At 45.4% G+C, this 7,960-nt stretch overlaps 1 protein-coding gene across 1 annotated transcript in view; it reads left to right on the top strand.

Moving 5' to 3' along the window:
- The window catches only part of CCDC9B (coiled-coil domain containing 9B), a 51,899-nt gene extending 43,939 nt beyond the window's left edge, over positions 1–7,960 (top strand). Inside the window, exon 14 of the mRNA XM_050896848.1 lies at positions 5,525–7,960. The gene's annotated coding sequence lies outside the window, so the exon portion shown is untranslated. The remainder of the gene's footprint in view (positions 1–5,524) is intronic.

A 7,960-nucleotide genomic window follows, 5' to 3' on the forward strand; every position in this document is an offset into this window, starting at 1 on the left:
CAATCTACCAAAAATCCCCCCACAGCAGAGGATGAAGGAATTAATGACTACTTTTATCACTCAGGATAACTTTAATTAGACACCAACTAAGAGGAAACAATAAATTACAGTAGTCTATTTTCATCTCAGCAATGGAGATTCCTATGGTTTGGTAATAGGGCCCTGAGTCCACTTCAGCATGGCTTTTTACTCCATCACTCCTCACTGAATTCATTACGGCAGGCTTAATTATAAACATAGCCTTATATCTTGGAGACGAGAAGGCGACTTAACCTGGTATTTGCACTTAAGCACTTGCATATCTGCTTGGCTAAGCTGGAACTTGAGACCAGTATTGCTCTCTGAAAATATTTATTGCTTGGGAAACACCAAGTGTAGTGATGCCAGGGGAAAATGAGGGGTTAACTGGTGCCCCAGTTACCCTCTACCATTTCATCCTGCCTGCCTTCCCACCTATCTCCTTCCTATCTGCAATGCTCATTTTCCCTTGCCTGATCATGCCCCCACAAGAGGGCATGTTCCTGCCTCACTTTTCTCTCTTTCCCAAACAGTTTAAGATGAGTTTCCAGGTGTGCCTAAACTATGCACTCAGCATCACATACCATCTTTTGATGCAGACAAATTAAAGCCAGATACTTTCCTTTTTTGATATTTCCTGTAATTTAGGAGATGCTTCAGATTTCAGGGGGGCCCTGTGCAGGATATGGATGGCAGGTCACTTGGGGAGAGTCACCCTTTAACCAAAAGTGGCAGTGCTGACCTGTGTTAGGATCGCAGGAACAGGCACAGCTACATAAAATCTTACACTGAGAGAATGCATTTTCATTCTTTTTAGTCCTTAGAGCAATCACCAATCACTAATTCACAGCGAAGACATAATGACTTATCCTCTCTGAGCACACTGGTCTGTGATTGATTGTTTCATCTGAAGGTTTCTTGCACTTTCCTGTGAAGCCTCTGACTTTCTCACTGGCAGGGCACCCATGGAGGTGCCAGGGTGAGCCAGTGCAGCGGTTTCTGTGTCCCCCATCTCAGCAATGGGTTTCTCCTGCTGGTTTGTGGTTTTTTTTCCCCTCATTCTATTGACTGCAAGAACATTTAGAGAATGAGTGCATGAGTGCTGCTTGGCTGTTAGTCTTTAATGATGTTCTAGGGCATCATTGTCACCTCCTATCTGCTGAAGTCACCACAAAGCAATTTGACCTCCCCCTTTGCACCAGTGGCAGGCCACTATCAGGGCTGGCTTTCCCAAACGAGATCATTCGCAGACAGAGTGAATTCTGCCGTGATTTATTTGTAGTCAGGAGAAGAGCCAAGAGGAAGACAGAGGGACCTGTCTTTAACTATCTGCTCCCTGTGTCCAATTTGTCAGGAACATCCCTTCGCAGACAAAAAAAATGCAAGACCTGGATTTCTCTAGCACTAGCTCAGCACAACCAGAACAGTTCATCTGTGTGGCTTGACAGCAGGGCTCCTAGGAGCAACAAAATAGCAACGATGACAACAACAACAACCACCAAAAAAGCAAAAGCTCATTTGGCTCAAGTCGGTTAAGTTGTCAGTGTGTTTGGAGCGAAAAGGTCTCCTGTCTATTCCTGCTGTTGCTTTGAAGTTCCCAGATCAACATGACAGGCTGCATAATGACACAGATGGCAGTCATAAATAACCACGGGCTGGTAACAGTCACTTCCCTTCTCCCGTGGCTTCTGTTTCCTAGTGCTCTACAGACAGAGTAGGTTTAGTCCACTGTACGTATAAAAAGCTGCAAAGCTCTACTTTATTTTCATGTAATTCTCCCTAAAGTGTTATTTCACAGCAATTCTTTGGAACCAGATCCCTCAGGATTGCCCCCATTTGAGGTGCGTTTGAATCCTTGGCAGGGTTTTCCTGTTTGGTTTTTTGGCTTATTGAGCCTGATGCTTGCAGCTGACTCCAGATGATGCTTTAGGGCAAGGATTGCCCAAAATGCAACCCGTAGGAAGCCTGCGTTCGGCAAAGCCATTGCACGTGGCCCACAAAGGGACTTAATAGGTGTGGCCATCCTCGAGGGAAACATCACTACATCTGCTGGAGCCCCTTCATGAATGTAAGCATGTGTGGCAGGCTAATGATTCTGCCTTTTTCAGCCCATTTGATAAACTGCAGCATTATCGGGCAGAGCTGGGTTTAGCAAGAACCAGGAAAAGAGCATCATTCAGGAAGCTGAAAGAGCAGTAAGATCAAGCATTAAACAAGGAACTGCACTTTTTTGTTAGAATGCAAAATTAAAAGTTTATTTATTCCTTTTGTGCCCAGTACCATGAATTCAGGTGTCCAAACCACCTTAATTGTTTGCTTCCTCTCACCACTTGAGTATAATCTTTAAGGAACAGGTAGTCCTGAGTGAATGGCCCGTAACCCAGTTAAGAGGCTGTGGGCTGGTGCCTCACATATAGTTTTTAACTGTTGATGCTTACACTGAATTGCAGACGTCCGTGCCTAACTGTATTGATCTGACGTCAGGCCAACACAATTACAAGATTATCCCATTGCAGCAGGGGAAGGAGGAGGTGTTTTTCACCCTGCGGTGTGTGAACAATGGTAACACAAGTTCTCTGTAGATGAAGGACTTCATGTGGCAAGGTAAATGGGTTGTTGTTATGCAAGCCTCCAGGAGGTACTGAGCAGCTCTGTCTTGGTAAATCCAGGTCAGCTGGAAACCTTTTCTGTGTTCTGTGTCCACGTACCCAGTGGACGTTATACTAGGGAGTGCCCTGAAGTGCGTGGTAGAAAACATGAGTGAAGTCTGCGCCAAGAATCCAAATATACACAGAGTCTGAATGACTACTGTCTTGGAAGACAGAGAGTTTGTAGCAAGAAAGGAAGATGATTAATGTAACTGGGACTCACATGAAATACGACCAGCCTCAAGGAGAAGCGTCTGGAGGGAGGCACCATCATATGTTATCAAGACTGGTTAATAATTTTCTGCCAGGAGGTAGCAGGTAACTTCCTAGTAAGATTTTTTTTTTTTCCTGTGAACAATACAGATTTGACAAATGCATGCATGTACCAGAAATGTGTCTGTTTCAACATTTCGTATTTCATAAAACCCAAACTGCAGCCCTCGTTAAACCTTTTCAAAACAGAAAATTTTGTTATGTTTTTAAATACTGGTGATTCAGTTTTGATACGGTGCAAGTTTTTGAAAATCAGTGTTGAAACAGATGGTACGATTTTGCAAAATACAACCTAACAACCCCAAAAGGAATGTAAAAATATCATACCATTAAAAAGTTTATATTGTGGAATTTCCATCCAGTAGAAAATCCTGTACCACGTCACTTCACCTGATGGCAGGGACATGCCCTCTGTTCATGGATTTCACACATCCCGAAGCACAGCAGGTATCTGTAGCAGCAGTAAACATCAGTAATCAGTGCTAACAATATGCTCTCCACCTGCCCAGCTCCTGGGCTGTGTGGGGCCCTTGTCCCACACCCATTAATGCACAGATTTCACTCCCCACTGCAGATGCTGCTCATCCATTTCTGCAGAACAGCAGCTCCTTGCAGCAAGCAGCCAGCCGCCATGCGGGTTTCACAGCTTCCACTGCTAATGTCTATTTATGGCACTAAAAATCTCCAGCACCTTCAAACCAGTTGGAGACGCTGTGCAGAGTGTGGTGGGGCTTTCATCCTTTGCTTCAAATAACAAGGAATAAATATTTACCCGAAGTGCAGGACTGGAATCCCTGGAGAATGTCCAACAAGTTCCAGAGAAGTAAACGATACACAAAAACCACAGAAGCTTTTCCCTGAATTCTCTTGAGAAAATTAATCTTAACATCTTTAGAGAAAATGCAGCTGGGGGTAGATTTCCAGAGCAGCTCCAGGGATCTGACCTTGCAGCTCTGGCTGACGTAAACAGGAGTGGGGCAGGCAAGGCCTGTGTGCTGCAGGATTGAGGAGGTCAGAAGAGGTCAGCTTTCTGATGCAAACCAGTGCTAAAGGTTGGTGCAGGAAGCAGTACAAGCAGAAACCAACACTTCTCAATACAGTTACGGAGCTACCGAAGAACATACCAGTTTCCTCAAGGTTCAAGAGACAAGAAGATACCATCTGTTGTTATGTCTTGGAAGTTGGCCTAGGATTGGCAGGGTGAGGTCTCGAGGGCTTGACTTGAATAGCATCGGCCTCGCTGGTCCTTCCTGCAGCCCACCACACCTTCTGGAGCCCACCATCATGCTATGGGCATTTCAAATTCCCAGAGCACGTCTTAGTACCACGTACCACCAAAGTGGAGAGTTTAGTCCTCATGCAGAATTAGGGAGTGGTATGGCTTAGTACAGGACTTGACACAGTTATCTTCATACCTCTGGAGTGATGGAAAGCCTTTCCCGTGGCACGACATGGGAAAATACTATTAACATTGGAAAACACAGGGATTATGTGAGAATGGGTCAAGAGAAATGTACTTGGACTGAAGAAACCCAGGGAAGGACTCCAGGGATGTTCAGGCAATGGTGGTTTAGTCTAGCAAAACGAAGGTAGAAAGTGATAGAGTTCTGATCTCTATAAATACAGTGGGGTAGTAAACACCAGTGAAGGAGAAGAAACATTTAAGCCAGAAAACAATGCTGGTGCAAGAATCAATGTATTGAAGAAGCCCATGAATAAATAATGGGAATATTAGAAAAAGGTTGTTACCTGTCAGAGGACAGATGACTTGGAAACGTGCCATGGTTGAAGCAGGGACTCTTGTCACCTTCGAGGCTGGCCTGACCAGCATGCTTTGGCAGGGATTAGGTAGTGTGGTGCTTGTGACAGCAAAAGGATGAATTTGATGACAAAGTTTGTGTTTATATCCCCGCTCTGCCCTTTCTTGGGAGCTTTGGGTGCTGAAATCTGCATCACCAAAAGGCAGAGCTGTGGATTTAAACATGGATGCAGGAAAATGCCAGCTCAGCAATTCTGAGCAGCAGCCAAGCATCTGGCAACTGGGGGGGCAGGGAAAGTCTGCCTTTCCCGATTAAAATCAACGCGTCTGGGTCTGGAGGCAGCTACAGGACAGCAAGCTCCACTCCCGGGTTAATTTTTTTCACTAGAGAAAAGCTGATACACCCTTCTGCCCTTGGCAAACACAAGTGCTGCACCCCCAGGCCAGGTTTCACCAGAGAGGGCCACAAAGCCCTACCCAAAATCAGCCCCTCCTCTTCTTGCTCGACATGCTGTACAAGCACACACAAAAACATGTAAAGATTGTTGTTCTTGAGACAAAAGGAGAGAGTAAAGTAGTCTCATCTAACCCAGAGGAGGATTGGGAGCATGTTTCATCCAGGCCCGTACATTCAGTTCATCCCCTGGGCTGCAGAGCCCTGCGTTGCTCCCGACAGATTTGGCAGGTAGGTATCTGGGTTATGCTACAGCGGTGCCTCCCAAGCAGCCCCAGGTCAGGTTGAAACTCAGCAGACATTTTTAATTTACTGCTTAGCAGTTCCCTAAAGACTGATAATCCCGCTGCTGTCTCTGCTCTTGTTTCACAGGATAATGTGCTGAAGGTGGTGGATGAGAAGAGGAGCACAAGCTTGTCCTCACTCTTTGACCTTCTATGAAATCATCGTTCAGCACCTGCCCTGTGCCCTTCAGCACCCATTCACGACACGTGGGGTCCCCGGTCACCACCCCCCACTCCCTGCTCACAGTTTTGGCATCACCCTTGCCTAGCCGTATGCCAAAGGACAGGGAAGGCTCCACACACTCCCAACCTACGAAGAAAACACCATCACTTACCTTTTGTATTTGTTTTGCCTATATTGCAGCTGTGTGGCAAGCCAATGAAATGTCTACTGGATGCACTTTATTTTATTTAATAACTAATTCTGTTTAAAGTTAAGATTTAGGTTTCTAAGCACACCACCCGTTTCCTCCCCCAGAGGCTGGCAGGGAACTGCACGTGCCCGGAGGACGGCAGGGGCTGTGCAAGCTCTCCCTCGCTGTTGGGCAGGGAGCAGGCGACTGACAGAGCATTAGGAGACAGGGTGAGAGGCGTTATGTTGTAGTTCAGTAGGCGGATGAAAAAAGTAGTGTTCAGAGCAGCTCTTGTACTAGAGGTTTGTATGTGGTTGAAGTGTTGGCAGAAATGTACGGTAGTTGCACGGGCCGCAGGGCACAAAGGGGACGGAGGATTCTTCAGTTGCACCGTGAGGTGCAGGTACTTTTGACAAGCACACATTAACCACAGCATCTCATCCTTCTAACAGCTTGCTTTCCTCCTCCTGTTAGGTGTAGTAGGGCACAAGCAGTAGAGGCTGAATCAGCACATCAGGAGACTGGGCTTTTTCTAAGGAAGGTGCCTGCTAGATTGAGCAGGTATGTATGCAGCTCAGAAAAAAACCCTGCCTGCTTCATAAGACCAGGAAGGCTACAGTAACTGAAGATACTTAGAGCTCTTTGTGCCAAGCAGGGCAAGGAGGAGGACAGCACAAATGCAATAATCTTCCTTCTCCACCACACTGTACACAGGAGTTGGCAGCAGGACCCAGGCCAAATTGGAGCTGAAGGCCTAAGGCTTCCTATCAAATGCTTTTCACCTTCCTGGTTGTGCCTTTCATAGCCTTGTGCTTGAATAAAACGGCAGCAGTTCCCCTGGAAGCTGCCATGCAGATGCTTTGACCTGGCCTTAAAAGACACCTTTCAAATCGAGGATCTGGATGAGCATTTACAAGCATAAATATGCAAGAATCCCAGCTGCTTGCATTTCCAAGCAGCTAAGAGATTCACAGCTGAAATACGGCTACCAATTAAGGAGATGGCAGGCACAAGGAATAACACAACATAATTTCTGACTTCTGAATGACAGAGCAGAGAGGATATCGCCCTCATTTTGAAGTGCTGCTCTAAAACTTGATGCAGGAGTGAACGTACATGCAGACACATATGCGTGGAGATTTGCTGGATTTCATTGCAGGATGCATTCACTAACCGAAACAGCAGACTGCCTTGGTGACAAGGTTGCATGTGTGGACAGAAATACTGTACACTGTTTCAATAAACTAATATTTGCACAGATAAACATTTTGTTTTTCCACATAACTTAGATCCACAGCACCTATCTCATGAAGGACAAGCCTGGGAATTTCCTCTACGTGCCAAATTCAGGAGAGTTTACTGGCTTCAGACCAGGTATTATCAAGAAACAGAGTGTGCAGCTTTCATGTTTTATCAGTAGAAACATCTTCACCCCACCAAAGCCCAGACTGGGTTTATTTGGACTTATCCAACAGATAAAAGAACAGATAGATAAAAGCCAGATTGTAAAACTGCTCCAGCTCCTGGAGATTCTCCACCACTGTTAAATTATCCTTATCTGACTGGCTCAAAAACCTGCTTACAATTGTTTAATTTATTATTATTTTTTACATCAGGTCACTGACCTCAATCTAGGTCCAGTCAGACTGAGTCATTACCAGCATATACCAGGAACTGGCTTGCATCACGGTCCATGCAAAATACAGTCTCAGATCAAGAGCCTGTTGCACCTCAGCATCAGTTGGGCACAGAGCCAGGTAGACAGAAACTTTTACATTGCCCCTGGTCCGGCACTTAATTATAGAGATAAAAAACCCAACTGCAATTGTTGCTGTATCTTATCGCCCTAGACTCCTTTTTGAAAGGGAAACCGTCACTTTTCCCCCGTTCCCTTTTTCTCCTGCAAATCCAAGTAACTTTGCATTTAATGATGCCTAGGAAGGACTAAGTCTGTACCAAGCTCCAGGGATGGGACTGTACAGATAGTGCCTGTTCAAAGTGTAATTTTTTTCCTGCTCATTAACACTTTGCTCAAATGCACTTTGGTTGGTGCCTGGATTGCAATTTTTCAGAAACCTGTGGCTAGCTGTTTCTTCTTTACAGCGAGAGAAAAGACTGCAAAGTTGAAAAATCTGATGTAGAGGGATTATTTATATGAAATAAAAGTTGTA

Source organism: Gymnogyps californianus, chromosome 5 (assembly GCF_018139145.2).
Source record: "Gymnogyps californianus isolate 813 chromosome 5, ASM1813914v2, whole genome shotgun sequence".
In the NCBI taxonomy this organism is placed as follows: Eukaryota; Metazoa; Chordata; class Aves; order Accipitriformes; family Cathartidae; genus Gymnogyps; species Gymnogyps californianus.